Source organism: Xenopus tropicalis, chromosome 7 (genome assembly GCF_000004195.4).
Source record: "Xenopus tropicalis strain Nigerian chromosome 7, UCB_Xtro_10.0, whole genome shotgun sequence".
In the NCBI taxonomy this organism is placed as follows: domain Eukaryota; kingdom Metazoa; phylum Chordata; class Amphibia; order Anura; family Pipidae; genus Xenopus; species Xenopus tropicalis.
In genome coordinates this window covers 95,589,135-95,604,040 of record NC_030683.2, presented here as the reverse complement: position 1 = coordinate 95,604,040, position 14,906 = coordinate 95,589,135, and positions in this window count along the sequence as shown.

Genomic DNA, 14,906 nt, shown 5'->3' with positions numbered 1-14,906 from the left:
TCTGACAACACTCTGGGGCACATGGCTTTACTGGGGCCTAGTTCTTCTGCCTCCAGCACAATGCTCCCCTCTCTGAGAACACAGGCAGCCAAAGAGACAGACCCACCCCCTGCTAAGCACTATATCTGTGTCCCAGGGGAGTGGTCTCCCTATTAACCAATAATCACACATATGAACTCAAAACTGATACATGGGTCTTTGCCCAGTAACAGCACAATACCAGGAAGCTGCAGGGTTTAAAGCCATAGGGACTAGTTAACCCTATGGATCCCTACATTCACCCGGGGGAAAACCCATTCCGTCCCGGCAATGGTTCAAACACACATTTCAAGCATAATATACAGTGCAAGAATCAGTGCAACACACAGTACCAAACATCCTCTTCAGGTATCCTCTCCTGAGGCATACCAGGTACAATGGTTCCTGCGGAAAAAACATGTTACCATTTCTCAACCACTTACAACCCCATCTTGTGCTTGGCTGTAAAGGAGAAAAAGTCAGTGGGTGCATGCAACTGTTAAAAACACACCCCACCCAACATCAACTTTATTTAGTCCACTTCTGTCCCACCTTTATGGCCAACAGACATGGTCATCCCCCCTAAGTGTCTCTGTCCTTGGGAGTCCATAGGGGTGACCAACCAGTGGGAAATCCGGGCATAACCTTGCACCTTAGATTCCTCTCAACCTCCCAGCCTTTATCCTCCATCTCTCCAGACGATAAAGCAGGGTCTATGGAAAGTCACTATAGTTGGGGTGTTCCGCCGCCGCAGTAACACCCGGGGGAAATGGCTTGCTTACCCCCCTTCTCACAGCAATCCAGTCCGCAGCCGCGGTCATCTGGAACTAATCCGGTTGCAGTCCTCAGTGGTAGCAGTCGCTTACCAACTCCCAATCAGGCAGCATTCTCGCTTGCATCTGGGTCCGAGGTCTGTCACAAAATGGCCGACACTCCGCGAAGTCTTGTCAACAAGCGTGACTTCCCGCGGGATCTCACAGAAGCGCGCCAAACTCCACAGCGATTGAGTGACGGCTTCAACAGCCAATGGGTACTCACGGGGGAACCTTCAAGCCCGAACCCACGGCCAAACACAACGTAGAATTCACGATCAGCATCCACAGGCGCCTTTTCCTATCAAGTCCGGCAGCCTGTCAGCAAATTTTAAAGGTACATGCACACCAGCTCAGCACCCTCAGGATAATGCTCCGCCCTGTTCAAGGATGGCTCCGCCCCACGTTGGGCGCCATAAATGTAACCCTTTCTTGGCTGTAACAAGCCAATAGCACGACTAGATAGGTCTAGAGCATGGGGTACACGTGACTCAGTCCTTCAGGATGGGCCTTCGCTATGTGGAAGTAACCAAACGGAGCTATGGTGTAGTGCAACTACAACCCACTGTAGCTGTGTGCAATGCAGAATAACAAATGGGCGCCAGAAGGTTCTTGCAGTTGAACAGTAGAACTGGTTTATTTTTCAGCAACAAGCAACTTGCAGGGTTATGCAATATACTCACACATCAGTTAGCATAGCAGTCTCTGAGGACAGCACAGAGAGGGTGCACACCCGCTCCTCCCAACTCCCCTTGAGCCCGGGCAGAATCAGTGCCTCCGGTTCAGTTGCTCACTCTGTGGAACAGTCAGCTGGGTACCACACTCCTCAGGCCCCACGGCAACTTTGGATCAGGGTTCAAACTACCTGCCTCCTAGGTCTAAACCGTGGCCCTACACTAAGGCAACAATGCCTGTCTGGAAGGGTACTCCCACAGCTACTTTCCTCTGAGCCAAACTGCTCGTGCTCTCTTCCCTCACTATCTCACTTTCCTAGAAAGTGCTCCACAAAACTTGCTATCTAACTGGTCCTCATTCACGGGGTCCCTGTCCCCGACTTCACCAGAGTGTCTGACAACACTCTGGGGCACATGGCTTTACTGGGGCCTAGTTCTTCTGCCTCCAGCACAATGCTCCCCTCTCTGAGAACACAGGCAGCCAAAGAGACAGACCCACCCCCTGCTAAACACTATATCTGTGTCCCAGGGGAGTGGTCTCCCTATTAACCAATAATCACACATATGAACTCAAAATGAAATCACCCTATGTGGCTTAACTCTGAGGTAAAGAAGTTAATAGGGAGAAAAAGGAAAGCTTTTAAGAAATATAAGTCAGAGGGGACAGTAGCTGCGTTTAATGATTATAAACACTATAACCGGAAGGCAAAGATAGAAAATGAGGAGCGCATCGCGGCCGAGGCCAAGACTAACCCCAAAAAGTTTTTTAAGTATATTAATAGTAAAAAGATGCAGGTTGAGGGTGTGGCCCCATTGAGTTATAATAACAATATGGTTACAGCGGATACAGAAAAGGCAGATGTGCTTAACCAGTTCTTTTCTTCTGTGTATACAGTAGAGGAGCCAGTGGGCCAAGTCTCACCCAATAGCTTCACTGTTGCCTCAGCTCCAACTACACAGTGGTTGGCACAGGATATGGTGCTTAAAGGGTTACACACGATAAATGTAAACAAGGCACCTGGGCCAGATGGAATACACCCTCGGGTACTGAGAGAGCTAGGGGCAGAATTGCAGTGGCCCTTGTTTCTGATATTCTCAGACTCTCTTTCATCAGGTATGGTACCTAGGGATTGGAAGAAGGCGAATGTCATTCCCATATTTAAAAAGGGAGTAAGATCTCAGCCTGGCAATTATAGGCCTGTAAGTTTGACATCCGTGGTGGGCAAGTTATTTGAAGGCTTGTTAAGGGATCACATTCAAAATTATGTAGTGGAGAATGCCATTATGAGCAGTAATCAGCATGGCTTTATGAAGGACAGGTCATGTCAGACCAATTTAATTGCTTTTTATGATGAGGTAAGTAAGAAGCTGGACAGTGGGGATGCAGTAGATATCATCTATTTGGATTTTGCCAAAGCATTTGATACCGTTCCCCACAAACGACTGCTTTCTAAGCTAAGGTCTATTGGTCTTAGTGAAGCCGTTTGCACATGGATAGAAAACTGGCTACAGGATCGGGTACAGAGGGTGGTTGTTAATGGTACATTCTCTACTTGGAGTAAGGTCCTCAGTGGGGTCCCTCATGGTTCTGTACTGGGTCCACTTTTGTTTAATTTGTTCATAAATGACTTAGGGGAGGGTATTATGAGTAATGTATCAGTGTTTGCAGATGACACAAAACTCTGCAGACCAGTCAATTCTATCCAGGATGTGACATCCCTGCAGCAGGATCTTGACCAACTGGCAATCTGGGCAGCTAAGTGGCAGATGAGATTTAATGTGGATAAATGTAAGGTCATGCACCTGGGATGTAAAAATATGCAAGCCCCGTATACCCTTAATGGGACTGCACTAGGCAAATCCATAATGGAGAAGGACCTTGGAGTCCTTGTAGATAATAAACTCGGCTGTAGCAAGCAATGCCAGGCAGCAGCTGCAAGGGCAAACAAGGTTTTGAGCTGTATTAAAAGGGGTATAGATTCACGGGAGGAGGGGGTTATTCTTCCCCTTTACAGAGCGCTGGTAAGGCCCCATCTAGAATATGCTGTTCAGTTTTGGTCTCCAGTGCTCAAACGGGACATTATTGAGTTAGAGAGGGTCCAGAGAAGGGCAACTAAGCTGGTAAAGGGTATGGAAAGTCTCAGTTATGAAGAAAGACTGGCCAAAGTGGGTCTGTTTACACTGGAGAAGAGGCGCTTAAGAGGTGACATGATAACTATGTATAAATATATAAAGGGATCATATAATAACCTTTCTAATGCTTTATTTACCAGTAGGTCCTTCCAACGGACACGAGGGCACCCACTCCGTTTAGAAGAAGGGAGGTTCCATTTAAACATTCGGAAAGGATTTTTTACAGTGAGAGCTGTGAGGTTCTGGAATTCCCTCCCCGAATCAGTCGTGCTGGCTGATACATTATATAACTTTAAGAAGGGGCTGGATGGATTCTTAGCAAGTGAGGGAATACAGGGTTATGGGAGATAGCTCTTAGTACTAGTTGATCCAGGGACTGGTCCGATTGCCATCTTGGAGTCAGGAAGGAATTTTTTCCCCTCTGTGGCAAATTAGAGAGGCTTCAGATGGGGTTTTTTGCCTTCCTCTGGATCAACTAGTAGTTAGGCAGGTTATATATAGGCATTATGGTTGAACTTGATGGACGTATGTCTTTTTTCAACCCAACTTACTATGTTACTATGTTACTATGTAAAACTGATACATGGGTCTTTGCCCAGTAACAGCACAATACCAGGAAGCTGCAGGGTTTAAAGCCATAGGGACTAGTTAACCCTATGGATCCCTACACATACTTCTAAAATGTAAACTAAAACACTAGTTAATTAAGGATGAGGAGGTATTTGCCTCCTTATTTTATTATTTGCAAATAAACAATGGTTTGGTTGGCACAGAAAGTTACATCAATTGTGGAACAGTGCCATGCTAATTATTATCACTAGATGAAAAAAGTATTAAAGACATAAATGTTTCATTGTCTCTCTTTCTCTTCATTATCCCGTGGTCCAAACTGTATTCCAAATTTATAAGCCAATTCCCTGAGCCAGACTCCATACATTTGGCAGCTAATCTGTCATGCCTCAGTTATTCACCACGGCTCTGACACATCCCATTATCTGCAGTTTAGTAATTATGTCACTTTTAATCAAATGTACAATAGCAAAAAAACTCTATCTGAACTTGTTGGTTTCTAACTCATATTACCCTACAACTTACAGAGAGGAACACATTCATTCAATTACTTTTTTTAACGCAAAACATGTGAAATCATCGCCTGATAAAACTGACCCCAGCGTGTGTATGTCAGAATAATAGGGCCCTTAAACTGTAAGATCCACAGGGGAAGTGTCTGATGTGAATGATGTATTATCTCTGGAAAGCGCTGCAGTAATGGTGTCCCTATATAAACATAGGACAATAATACTATGCTAGAATTTTCAGGCACCATATATACAATACCTCTGAACAGACAAATAAAAAGGACCAGAGGAAAGGCCGCAGAAGACAGCTACCACTTTGCACCTTATCACCCCCCCCAACCCATGACCATGAGACCCTTACCCCATGATTCTAAAAATAAAACAGACCAAACCAAATTTTGACGGATAATAATGGCTGCAGCAGATTTATTAACAATAATTCTCAAAATGTAACCAACATTCCAAAACATAATTACATGCATAAATGGGAAAGGATATCTGCTACAGAGATACCACTGGAGAAAATATGGGATAATGCTGGGAGAAATGTATCATGTGTTAAGCAACTAGAAAGTATTTACAAAACCTTACTTTTTTTAAAAAAAAATTACATAAAATACACCCAAATACCTCACAAATGTGTTGGAGAAACTGTGGAGTAATTGGGACATTACAACACTAATGTGGCATTGACCAATCATCAGTACCCTTTGGAAAAGTATAGAGGAACTAATACATAATGTTTTCTTTCGGGAAATCAAACTGGACATTCTCTCTACTCTAGCTGGGAAACCTTTGGACTATGCAACAACTAATGAACAGAGACTTCTGAACTATATTTTAACAGCATCCCAACTTACAATCACACAAAATTGGATAAATCCCTTACCCTCAAGGTGATCTTTAGAATAGCAAACATGAGGGAGATGGAAGTTTACCAACATTTGGTCTAGATGGAATCTCCACGATCCCTCAACTATCATACAAGCAGGATGTGTACTACAATCCATCACTCCTCCACAAACTACATTGTTCTTGTACTTCCTCTGTTCATTCCCTTTCTCTACTCTCTTGTTCTCCCTAAACCTTTCTCTATTGAATCTACCTTGGTAAATCTCCGCAACCCGCGATAAACACTCTATAGAATGTGAAAAACTCACTTCTCTAATGGCTTTTCATTATAGATGCACAACAATAGGACGCTGTACAGAAACAAAACATGAGACTGTAACTCTATCAGGATGTTAAAAAATTCAATAAAAAGTTGAAAAAAAAAATGTAACCAACATTTGTTTAGACATTTTAAAAATCCTACAAACATTATAACCAATATGTTACTTTTAATATCCCCAGCCCTAGCCTGATGCCACCAGGTATGTGGTCCTGTGCCGTTCTTCAATACCCCACGTCTTTAACACAGTTATATAGTAAGTTAGGTTAAAAAAAGACACACATCCATTAAGTTCAAGCTTTTATGTCTATATGAAACCTGCCTAACTACTAGTTGATCAAGAGGAAGGAAAAGACCCCATCTGAAGCCTCTCTAATTTGCCTCAGAGGGGGAAAAAATTCCTTCCTGACTCCAAGATGGCAATCGGACCAGTCCCTGGATCATTTTGTACTAAGAGCTATTTTTTTTATATATTCTTTATTTTAATTTTTCATGTACAAACACATAAATCAGAATAACATACAAAAGAAATTAAAGGAAACAAAAGCGTAAATGGTCTGTTACAGTTGACGTAATGGATAAATTAACAACATTGTTTTCCTCTGATATTTTTCTGTGTTCAGAGCCATTTAACAAATAATACCGCTTTTTAATACTTTGTATTATATTTACAGGAAAGTCAAGAAGAAAAGGATAGGTGGGTCAGAGCAACTTGGTGGCAATAAAATATTATGTACATGTTTAGTCATCATAATCTGTTGAAGGTGCTTATATTACATTACAATAGGGCACAGGTTAGTGCTCCATCTCTATGCTTTTCACATTTGTGGATCATGGCTGGGTCTGGATGGAGTTGCTAGTTGAAAGAATTTTGTTATATTCTGGCGTATCTTTATAACGAATCCAGGTTGTCCAGACTCTAGCTAAATTTTCAAGTAGTTTGGTGTTAATTTTAAAGTTGTTATGATGCCCAAATCCCTTAAACTCCCGAAGGAGTGGAGGGATGGAAAGGAAGGGGGATTTCATGTATAGCAAAAGATCGTCTGCAAACGCTGCCACTTCTGACTCTTCGGATTCTGACTGCCAACACAATGACCAGACATTTAGACTGACACAAGAGTCTGAATTGTTTTTTATTAATCATCCAAAAAAAGCATAGAAGACAAATTAAAATTTTTATTACCTATTTATAGTTACAAGTGTTTTAACATGCAGATTGTACAAAGGCATGGGGATTTGGATGACGTAGGCAAGCATAACATCAAAACACATCCAAATTTCTAATTGAGATACTGCTGTAAAGTGCAGTAATGGTATTTCGAACATATAAGATATAATAGATCAAAGGCACCAATCATATAAAGATGCTTTAGAATTCTGCCTTGGATTTACACTTTATTTGTAGTTCTCTCTTTAAAGCAGGAGCACTACAGTAGCAATTAATGAACCAGATAAGTATACACTTTCTTTACTCTTCACACACTAAAACAGCACCTCATTATGCTGGACACCTTGCTGTCTGGCCTCATGGCCCAGCTGATGGAAGACTCTCCTTCACAGTTTAAAGGTTCCCTCTCTCTTTTAAAAATAGTCAGGCTGCATAATACTAAATGACCTCTGCCCCAAAGGCAATTATATAGTCTTCAGTTCTACCCTATGTCTATTAGCTGCTTTCTGTTGATGTATTTGCTGGAGGCAGTTCCCCTACTTATGTCCTTGGTAAGACAACAGCTGTCCATGTACAAGTTTTGCAGGTCTACCCTACCTCTGGCTAGTCCTGCACAATGGCCAAATTGCACCCACCTTACCCTGCTGGAAGAGGCCTCCTGGCTCTAGGCTTCATGTGATTTGGCCTTGTCAGGCCAAAGAGGTCTTCCCACCTCCCAATTCCCCTTTTATAAGCTCTGTCTAAATCCCTTCACCAGGTCAGAGAGGGATTGTAACTAAAAATGGTTCCTCTTGCTGGTCACCACTATGCCATTTTTTAATATTAGTTTTCTTGCTACAATGAAAATAGCAAATTAAATAATGTGCTCAACTTTTTATAAAGCAATATTGGGGTTACTAAGCTGACAATGGAACTTAATTTCGTTTCCCTGGCAAAAATGTTAAGAAAGACTGTACTAGGGAATTCCTTACTAGGGCCAACCCATGTCAAACTTGGAATTGGCACCTAACCATGGCAATACCCCTTCACAAACATGATTTCAATAAATACTAATTGCAAATTAGGGTAGAAGGACATACATAGGGAAAAAGGAATGTAACTGGTCTAAAAAAAAAAACCACAGACGTAATATATGATTTGTTGCTTACAGATTAAAACACATGAAGAGGAAATGATATAGAACTATGAGGAGGAGATATAGGGTCAGGTAAAACAAATATGAATACATTGCATTGCAATCATTACCCGTTCCTACACATGACAGCTATATGACAGTGAAATACACCAGCTGATTTAACTGTTGTAGATCTTTTAGTCTGAATGTGACTTACCCAAGGTCACCTCACAGAGTATTAAAACAGAAATGTAACTCAAGGGCTGAATGCCTATAAAGACATATCATATTTTAGTTTTACTGGCACCCTTAAAACTATGAGATTTACAACGGGAGTTGCTCTTTTAGAACATTGCTGTGCAGTCAAAGTGGGCCATATACCTGCTATATCTGCTATAAATAATATTTAGGGGCAGAATATAGACTTTCATCAAATAGCAACTAAGGAGAGGAAGCCATCAGTGTAACCCTGTGGAATTAGGCTAAGCAGTCACGTAACAGCCAGTCAGTTCTAGTAAGATGTCATCTGCCAAGTCTGAAATACATTTCTTTATTAACAGGACAGAATAAGAAATGTTTGCTGAGTATAAAGTGGCACCTGACTGTAGCAGGTAAAATAGGTGTTATTGTTTTCTATGGAAAGCCACATGGCTTAAGGGGTAACCAGTGTAGACTTTTAAAATACTTGCTTCAAAATCTCTAATTGTAGCTTTGGTTTGTTGTCTTACTGCAGGGGTCCCCAACCTTTCTTACTCGTGAGCAACAGTCAAATGTAAAAAGACTTGGAGAGCAACACAAGCATCATAAAAGTTCATGGATTTGCCAAATAAGGGTAAAGATTGGCTATTAGGTAGCCTCTATACACACTATCAGCTTACAGGGGGCCGCCAAGTCAGGAATTCAAACATAACTACCGTATATATTCGAGTATAAGCCGAGTTTTCCAGCACTCAAAATGTGCTAAAAAAGGAATCCTCGGCTTATACTCGAGTCAAGTAGTAAGTGCAGTGGCTGATTACCTGTCCGACCGGCGCATTTGATCTTTTGCAGTGATTCCGACTTGGATTCATTCTCAGTACATTGCTTTTATTAATTTTCCCCCCCTTAGCTTTTCTCTCCGTGACTTGTACCAGCAATTAGAAGCTCGAAGCTCCATCAGATTCACTGCTTGTTCGACATAATAATAGGTACCGGCGCATCCCTTACAGGTAATACGTAACCGGCGCATCCCTTACAGGTAATATGTAACCGGCGCATCCGTAGCGGGAGCACGCACACACGGCGCGCGGGCACGACGTATATGTGTGCTCGCGCTACGGATGCGCCAGTTACGTATTACCTGTAAGGGATGCGCCGGTACCTATTACCTTTTATTATTATGTCGAACAAGCAGTGGATCTGATGGAGCTTCAAGCTTCTAATTGCTGGTACAAGTCACGGAGAGTAAAGCAAAGGGGGGAACATTAATAAAAGCAACGTCCTGAGAATGAATCCAAGTCATAATCTCTGCAAAAGATCAAATGCGCCGGTGGGACAGGTAATCAGCTGAGTATATACTTTCTGTGAGAAACCTTTGCTTAGAGTCAGATAAATCTATCAGTCACCATTTGCATTTCTTACTTGCTTGCATCTCCACATTATCGCTAGTCAGCATAAATAGTAACAAATTTACAGCATACATTAGGTGGGCAAGCCACAAAGAGATTGTTGTTGGTGAAGGCCTTATTAGGCCACAGATGATATCCTCATCTGATGGGTCTGCATGTGGTTCCCTTGTGACTAAACCTAACACACAGGACTGCTCTCTGTGACCAGCTTTAATGTACCTGACAAGCAGACACAAAGCTGGAAGGATCCATCAGAGCAAGGGTCATTACCCATCATGCAAAGGGAAGGGCACAGAGGAATTAATCTGCAGCTGCCAACATTATATATTTATGTAGAATTCACAGGGGTCACGCTGAGTGTCCTTTTATTAAATAATTTGATTATTGAAACTTAGCAGTAGCGGCTGCATTTCCCACCCTAGGCTTATACTCGAGTCAATACGTTTTTACAGTTTTCTTAGGTAAAATTAGGTACCTCGGCTTATATTCGGATCGGCTTATACTCGAGTATATACGGTATCTGGTTTGGGGGCACTGAGAGCAACATCCAAGGGGTTGGTGAGCAACATGTTGCCCTGAGCCACTGGTTGGGATCACAGGGTTAGTTCACTTTTAAGTTAACTAACTTTTACCATGTTATTGAATGTCCTATTCTTGGCAACTTTTTAATTGGTCTCCATTTAATTATTTGCCATTTTCTTTGCAACTTCCAAATAAGGGTCACTGACCTCTGCAGTCAAGAAACTATTACTCTGTTAGGGTCCAGTTTTTTTTTATTGTTATTATTTATTAATTATCTTTCTATTCAGGTGCTCTACTATTCATACTCCAGTCTCTTATTCAAACCAGTAAACTGGACCCTAGCAGACAGATAGCTACCAAAATTTCAAAACTGGAAATTTTCTAACCAAAAAGCTAAAAACCAAAAATAAAAATGCAAACCAATTACAAATTGTCCCACAATATTACTAAATTACTACATCATACTAAATTAATCTGAATGTGAACCATCCATTTAACAGGAGAGTTGTAAGGAACATAATATGAGGTAGGGTAGCATAAAACAGTGTAAAGCATTTACAGGGAATATTAGAAGGTATGCACTATAAAGATTGAGTCCCCACCTGGCATTATTTCCCTAAATAAGTGTATGCTGTGTAACATATATGCCAAGATTGCCCTGAAAATAGAAAATAGAAAATATAAAAAAAAAAATGCCAAATATTATAGGGGAACTCCTACTTCTAAACCAAAATCTGTTAAAGAGCCCCACACAACTCAAAAACCCCTAATATACCTATCACTGTAAAAGATTTGGAGGATGCAGGCTGAGGTAGTCAGCCAGATCAGCAGGAGAACAGGGGGCCAGGCTTAGGTAACTGTTCCAAACCATATTATTGCATTAGATATCTTGAAAATGCAGCATATTTATTAAGTTGCTTGAACTTAAGTTTACTTTTAAAAAAAAAAGCTTAAATTGTGTTTGGGTGGAGTTCCCCTTAACACAGCCAAGCTGGATGTATTTTCCACGTTAATGTTGAATGTTTGTGTGCAGCACCAACACTGCTTTTCTTTGTTCTATTAGTTGATTTGCCAGGGAAGGGCATGTGTGTTGCTGATCCTTGTGATTAGTGGCAGATCCTTACTTAATGCTAACATGAGCAGAGGCTTACCAGAGAGACAGACAAGCCAATGTATCCCAGAGGTGCTGAAGCAAGCAAGTTCTCTATAAACGTGACTTTTTTAATTAGCTGCACAGGCAGCCCTCTTAACATTACTATTGGGTTACAGATCAGTTCTGTTTATGGGCAGTAGATGTCACTATAATAGACTCCTCAGTGATTAACATAAGTGCAATTCCCTAAAATGAGCACAAAATTGAGTATATACTGACCCTTTTCAGAAAGGTGTTTGCATCCCTACATGCTCCATTGCAACTTTCAGCAAGAACCAATGCCCCTTTAGCCTACTGCTGAATTACATGCAACTGATACAAAGATGTCCTTGAATGATCATCAGCCTGAACCTGGTAGTAATTCCAGGGTTAATGGAAGCATAAAAACATGCAAAAAAGATCTAGTTTAAAAACTGCCCAAACTGGGCCAATATAGGTTATTCTGGAAATTTTGAGATATGGCACTAATTGACAATGGCTTTTTTAGGAAAATGGTGTGAGTTTTTCTCCTTTTTAATAAACCGATCCAGGGTCGGACTTGGGGGTGCAGGACCCAACGGGGCTCCCCTGCACCCCATATACCCCCCCGCTGGGCCTCCCTAACCCCCACAGGGTCCCCCAAGCAACGTCCATGTGGCATGTGCCACAATTACACTAAAATTCTGGGGTGGGAAGTGTTGCATTGTGGGTAAAACACAGAGACATGAGTCCAAAATTTGCATGTTGCACATTGCACCACATTCGTAAATGAGTCCTATTATATATATATATATATATATATATATATATATATATATTCTATAAAATATTAGAGAAGAAATACCTGCTAGAAGTATTTCGAAGTTTAATACTGGGTAATTACACCAAAAGACACAGATGTTTGGCAATGTGAAGTTAATACTCCAAAATGTGTCATACTTGCATTTTAGTACATTTTCCTTGTAAAACTTGACATTTGGCCCTAAAGTAAATATCCCCCATAGAGAGAGAGAATCTAGAGTCCTGTGGGCTGTAAAACCTGAAACACCGGTAAGTAACTGAAACCATGAGAGAGGCATAGAAAACTATACCTGCTCATTAAGACATGAGATTTCAGGTTTCACTTGCACAGAGGAAACGGTCCTTGACATGTGCTGAGAATAATTCAGGTAATGGTAAGGAAATGGCTGGGTGCAATCAACTTAAGTACATACATAGATTGTAAGCTTTTCAGGGCAGGGACCTTATTTTAACTGTATTTTCCCTCAGCAGGGAAGGGGAATGCCCTAAGTAGTTAATTATAAGGGTGAGAGCAGTGGGTCAATTCCTTTTTTCCTAATGTAAAGAGATAAGAGTGAATGATGCCAGAAAGCCTGTGTCAGCTACCCCAGAGAGGTTCCACGGGGAGATATTTAGTTAGGTTAACTAGCAATAGGCCAAATCTGTGGAGCTCTCTGTAGGTGGTGGGGATAGAGGTAGGCCTGCTAGTTCAGTATCTGAGGCTTCAAGGAACAGGAAGAAATCACCTTGGCTGTACCTTGCCACTCAGTAACTAAGTGTAAAGGGAGTAGGGTTTGCCTACCTGTTCATTTTCTAACTGGACAGTTTGGTTTTTACACAGACTGCCCAGTTCAAAACTGCCTTTTGTATTTCAGAAGTCTGAAACCAGACCAGACTGAAAAATCATGGGCCACCATGTTATAGCCCATCCTTGAATGTTACTAGCCCAACTCTGATCCCCAGTCGGCCCCTTCACCTCCATGGCTGGAGCATCCAACATTAAATACAATAGGGAGCTAGGGCTAGAAAGGTCCTGTCGCTACAGAGAGGGCCCCTCTAACATGAGGCTAATGCCACACACGCATATCCTCGGCAAGCCGAAAAACTTTTGCCGAGAATACACCCTGCTATTGTAAATTCAGCTTACCTTGTGCCTGCAACCGAATGAATGTAATACGCTCAGGTGCCGGCACATGTAGCCAATATCCACCAAAAAACACAAGACTTTATATTTTCGGCGGATATCAGCTACATATGCCTGCACCTGAGTGTATTTCATTCATTCGGGTGCAGGCACAGGTAGGGGCATTTTTGAGCGTATTCTCGGCAATCGTTTTTCGACTTGGCGAAAATACGCTCCATATGCTACGTGTGGCATTAGCCTAAGCTATACCTAGTACCTATGCACAAACATCAGCAGCATCAGCAGTTAGGCCCATAAATATATTATATTAAATGTTTTCCTTCAGCCATCTGTTGTTTGCATGAATTAGTTATTTGCTATATTCCATACCCTCTCCCATACTATTGACCCTAGTATGTGTATGCTATGCTACGTAAACCATCCATGGCTCCAATGGCTGGAGCATCCAACATTAAAAACAATGGGAAGCTAGGGCTAGAAAGGTCCTGTCGCTTCAGAGAGGGCCCCTCTAACATGAGGCTAATGCCACACACGCATGACCCTAGTATGTGTATGCTATGCTATGTAAAAGAAGCCTTAGATTGGAAGCTCCACTGGGGCAGGGACTGATGTCCGAGATATACAATCTCTGTAAAGTGCTTCATAAAATATATTGCTGCAATATAAATAAAGCTGGTAAATATATATTCTACAGTTTCTGTTGCTTGTTCTGTTGTTTAGCATCTGTTATAAGCGCTTCAAGGTTAAACAAAATGTGTATGAATTATTAGTGCCACCTTGTGGTTATTTGTTTTTCCTTTTTTGAAGGCAAAGTTGCACCTGGGCAATAACTCATGGCAATGTGAATTTATGAATTACATCTAAAAGCACATGACAATCAATGTATATGGTTCTTTATACAATGCTATGTTTTGTGCAGGTTATATATTTATTTTCTGAAGTATTTGTCTTATACTTTATAAATGGCTATGAAATATGAAATTACATTTAACAATTCAGCATGCAGTAGGGGTCAGCCACAAACACCAAATAATGTCCTTGTATATAAATATTGGAATACAGGTATGGGATCCCTTATCAGGAAACCTGTTATCCATAAAGTTCCGAATTACAGGAAGTCCATCACCCATAGACTCTAATTTACATTTTTAAAAATAGTAATACATTGCCTGATATAATTAATCCTTATTGGAGGCAAAACAATCCTATTGGGTTTCTTTAATGTTTAAATGATTTTTTAGTGGAGATCAGGTATGGTGATCCAAATTAGGTCCCTTAGCTGGAAAACCCCAGGTCCCGAGCATTTCAGATCACAGGTCCCCTACCTGTAAACGAGTTATGTAGACGATAGGTTACCAAATTTCTACCGCTACAAAATTGTTTGCCCGTATCTGAAGGCTATCAGATTCCATGTGTAATACTGTATTGGGAGCAGTAAGAAATATAGTGAAATGGCTTGTCCTACTACGATTCATTTTGTCATTACATGAAGTCAAAAAAAGTTAATTTTAATCCAATGAGACATTAATAAAGTGCCTGTGAGAGCAGGAAC